We start from the raw sequence: 5,216 nt of genomic DNA, 5'->3' as shown, positions 1-5,216 counted from the left end.
ACAGACGTCTTTCACACCGCACATGAAGAATGAATGATGGATGAATCGCAGCATGAGAATCCAGCTTTTTCCATGTATGGTGCAAACAAATTGTCTTATTCCGGCAAAACACAACGACTCACACAAATATGCACCTTATTGCTGTAACCTTAAAGGATGATGTGTAGATCCAGGGGTGAAAAAATAAGTTTGTCGCTAAGATATCTGTGTATATTCATACAAGTCACAAATGGGCCAAAAGTTGTAAGCTGAATGTGGGACGGTCTCCGATGTAAAGGAGTTTGCAAGATACGATTTGACTGTTAGTGTTGCCAGCATACAATTCCGCCTTTTGAAACTTTATCCGCCCATAGATTAAAAACAGAAGCTCTGGTGTAAAAATCTAGGCCGAATTGTAGACTATGGTTTGGCAATTACGGCTTGCCTTCTGCTACATTTGCCAGTTTCAGCAGCGAATGGCATTTGGTAGATTGTACTGTACTAGGTTTTACTCATTACGTTTACTTCGATTTACATTGAGAAGCCAATTAATACCATTAAAATATGTATTTTCAGCAATGAGATATACATTATTTCCATTTAACTGTATCCTTAAATTATGTGAAAGTTTTGTTAATGCTCAAACGATTGGGCCAATTACGATCAAAGGCGTGGAAATTATGCGCCCTGGAAACGTATTGGATCCTTCGTGCCGCGGACGACGAACATAGTTGTCGATAATTTCACCTTATTTTCTTCAAATAGTTCCTTAGAGATGAACATATCATTTTTGTATATGCTGTATGTAAGTTTGCCAGTTACACGGTATTTTTATTCGTTTGTCGTCCATAACAAGTTCCCGAGCGTTTGGCAAAGGCGCGAAATGTTCATGAATAGATACTATATTATTTTGCTAAAGGTTTTCATGGTTGTTGTATGTTTTATTGTATGTACTTTTGTTTCTTTTGTGGATTTTTTGTTCCAAATGATTTTCTGAATTTTACTTGCCAAGAAAATATCAAAATTATTCAAAATGCAAAAAACACAGCTCCACAAAACTCCGTGGAATTAGGTACATTCCTTGGAGCGTATACAAATTTTCTTACAAGTCTTCTAATAGCCTAACATTATAAAAAAAAATAATTTATCTCACAAGGGGAACAACCATCACAACAAGACAATATTTTATTTCCAAATATGTATCACCGACTTCCGAAAATCAATTCATTAACATAATCCATTAATAGGGACACAATTGGTTGCTATATCTAACTTGCTCTTAAGTATTTTGTCCCCTTATAATGCGTGGTCTAATGCCCGCACAGTGAGCAGAAACGTTGCTCTTGTGTACAAAATGAATTGTGTACGGAAACGTATTAACGGTGGGTCAAATGACTCGGAACTAGGGCTGTGGGGAGGGTGCGCAGGGTTTTGCTTATATTTTTGAGTAAGCTAAACTTTTGGGATATAAGATTTTTAGTTTCTTCTAAGAGTAGGTAAAATCGGGTATTGATCGCGAATGATGATGCACAGTAAATTAACATAATGTGTTGATGTAATGAATATCAATGCTTTATTTGTGTGTCTCATTGTTTATTTTCGAAAATCCTGACTGTCTTGTTAAAATACAAGTCATAGAAAAATAAAAAATCGGTAAAAAAAACTTTTAAGTTAAACGGTTTTACTTTATGTGCACTGAAAACTAGAAAATAAAGAAAACTGTTAAGACCTTACCTATAAACCTACGTAGGTGGTCCCGGTCATATTAGACTAAAATAAAAACGTGGGGCCCATTACCTAACTATTGCTGTAGTACTTTCTTCTAGAGGTATAATAGGTGTGGATTGCATCGACTTACTATAATCGTAACTGGAGATTTTGACAATCAATAATCAGCCGTAGCGGCTTCACCAGCGCACGCCGAGCTCATGATCTACCAAAGTGTAAAGATATGCTTTGCCATAGGTAGGATTTCAGAGGGCCCCACGTTTTTATTTTAGTCTAATATGACCGGGACCACCTACGTAGGTTTATAGGTAAGGACTTAACAGTTTTTTTTATTTTCTAGTTTTCAGTGCACATAAAGTAAAACCGTTTAACTTAAAAGTTTTTTTTACCGATTTTTTATTTTCTAGTTTTTAGTATTTAATGAAAATACCTACCGAATATTCCTCATTCTATATATGGGTCAGCAGCGGTGAGGGGGTGCCAGTCTCTTACTGACTAAAAACCGTTCGAACAATCCCGCAGACCTGGGCCCCGCTGGGGTTGCTGACAGAATTCTACTTGTGTAGCCCTTTCATTTGATACCCATATTGAGGGGGTTGTGGAAAAAATATGTAATCCGCCATTTTGTACTGGCGGCCATCTTGGATTTACAATGTTATTGATATTACTATATTGTATTGTCATCGGAATTGAAGGTGTGTACCAAATTTCAGATCAATCTGACAACAGGAAGGTACTTAAATTTGAATTACTAAAGGATGATGGGTAAAATTGGCCGGTATATCCAATAAAAACGATTCGCATATCAAATGATAGCTTATACCCTAAGCTTCATTTTTTATTATGGGTAAAACATTGTAAACCACCGGAGAGCGAAGATATGACACTTGATAGCATAGGACAGCCTAAGGACTTGAACCACTTCATTTTGTATGGGAGGGATGTTTAAGTACATTATTATTGTCAATAATTGTCAGAACGAGTCGCAGAAGGTGTCTGTGCCCATATTTTCCAAGTTTATTGAAAAAAAAAAGATTATAATTAGCATTTAGTATTTACAACGTATGGTGTACGTATTCCGCCGTTCTGGTGAGTCTAACCGGCATAACCAATGAAAACCATTTGCATATCAAATGATAGCTCATATCCTAAGCTTCATTTTTTATTATGGGCAAAACATTGTGAACCACCGGAGAACGATGATATGACACTTGGTAGCGTAGGACAGCGTATGGACTTGAAATCCTTCATTTTGTATGGGAGAGATGTTTAAGTGCCATTATTATTGTCCATATTAGTCAGGGCGTATCACACAAGGTGTCTGTGCCCATATTTTCCAAGGTTATAAAAAAGATTATTTAGCAGGTATTACCTATTTACAACGTATGGTGTACGTACTCCACCGTTCTGGTGGCTCTAACCGGCATAACCAATAAAAACAATTCGCATATCAAATGATAGCTGATACCCTAAGTTTTATTTTTTATTATGGGCAAAACATTGTAAACCACCGGAGAACGAAGATATGACACTTGATAGCATAGGACAGCCTAAGGACTTGAACCACTTCATTTTGTATGGGAGGGATGTTTAAGTGCATTATATTATTGTCAATAATTGTCAGAACGAGTCGCAGAAGGTGTCTGTGCCCATATTTTTCAAGTTTATTGAAAAAAAAAGATTATATCAAATGATAGCTAAATGATAGCATATCCTAAGCTTCATTTTTTATTATGGGCAAAACATTGTGAACCACCGGAGAACGAAGATATGACACTTGGTAGCGTGGCACAGCGTATGGACTTGAAACACTTCATTTTGTATGGGAGAGATGTTTAAGTGCCATTATTATTGCCAATATCAGTCAGGACGTATCACAGAAGGTGCATGTGTCCATATTAAAAAAAATACAGGCAGCATTCACAACATAAGGTGTACGTATTCCGCCGTTTCAGTGAGTCTAACCGGCATAACCAATAATATCCATTTGCACATCAAATGATAGCTTATACCCTAAACTTCAATTTTTGTTATGGGTGGAACATTGTTAACCACTGGGGAAGGAATATATCAGTCCTGTAAGCCTACGACTGCCTATGGAATTAAACCACTTTGGCACGTATGGTATATAAAGAAAACCTACCTATCTTCTTATTATAAATAACGTAGCTTTTCCACCACTGAAAGATTTTTCAAATCAGTTCAGTCAAGTCCGTAGCCCATTTCATGCAAATACTTGTCGTGAGTACTTGCATGACATCATCTAATGGCCAGGATAATACATCTTGCTTTGAAATATAATCCTATGGAATTGGAGGTGTGCTGGCATCAAGCTATCATCATCAATGACTGTCGACTGTCCTGGCTAACAAGCCTGATGTGCCATATGATGAGAACTCTGTGAAAGCTGATAAACAACTTAAATAACTTTAGTCTAACAATACTGATTAAACCCCTCATTTATCTTTGCGGACCTGACCACCCGTGCGGTTTTTTTAATATATTATTATATTCAAAGATAGAGTGATTGAAGAGGTAGGTTTGTATGTGTAATAACATCCGTTAAATAGTGAGTAAATTCTGTTTTCCCGTGCGAAGCTGGGGTGGGTCGCTACTTTTCTAATAACTCGACAACCCAAGGCCGACTATCCTGGTGCCGCAGAACGAGGAAATGCTATCTCCAATAATGGAAATAGTATACGGTGGTAGAAGTAAAAGTTTTTATGTTTTGTTTTGCTATTAAAACAATTATGCGTAGTTAAGACCGATTTTTATTGATAGTCTACCCTAGGCTTATTTAAAAAAGTGATAAGTTGACGAAAATACATCATACAATGATTTTTTCTAGTATGGATTTTATTTTAAACAAAAAAAAAATCGGTGCAAAAAGTATAACTCTTTTGTGCCCGACTGTACTTATTTCCGGTAGATTCTTGACATGAACCGTTTTATTTCAGTAACTATAGGGTATAAGCAATAATATAATATTCATTAGAACTTTATTGGTTATCAGGCCAGGGTTCATACAAAATTGCCCATCATCCTTTGACCCAAGAATAATAAATAAATAAAAAAAAAACAAACAGGGTGAGCTAAATAAAACCGTTTAAAAAAATCATTGTTAAGTATTTGTTTCGTAATATTATCTTTATCTGACAGCCCTAACCAAAACTTATGTGGAGTGCCAAGAACCTCCGTGCATCATTTTTTGTTTACATGTTTGTGCCATCCTGTGGAGGGTAGCCGTGCTGTTATTTATACGACCTCTAAAAGGGTGGCTGTGTCTTCTCCTCATATAAATATGGTTCATGACCCGTGACGTATATTAAAGATGGTGGATTTGTTATGAAAGTTTAGATGACAATAATATTTTAGTTATGTGAATGTGATTTAAAGGGCCTTGTCTAGAAAATTTATTTGGTTTTTGATGAATAGAATCATTTGTAGTACTTGAGCTTAAATTAATAATATTCAGTTATAAGAAATATTTTGATCTAATTTATTTAAAA

The sequence above is a fragment of the Helicoverpa zea genome, chromosome 3 (assembly GCF_022581195.2).
Source record: "Helicoverpa zea isolate HzStark_Cry1AcR chromosome 3, ilHelZeax1.1, whole genome shotgun sequence".
In the NCBI taxonomy this organism is placed as follows: Eukaryota; Metazoa; Arthropoda; class Insecta; order Lepidoptera; family Noctuidae; genus Helicoverpa; species Helicoverpa zea.
Note: the sequence above shows the minus strand (reverse complement) of the source record.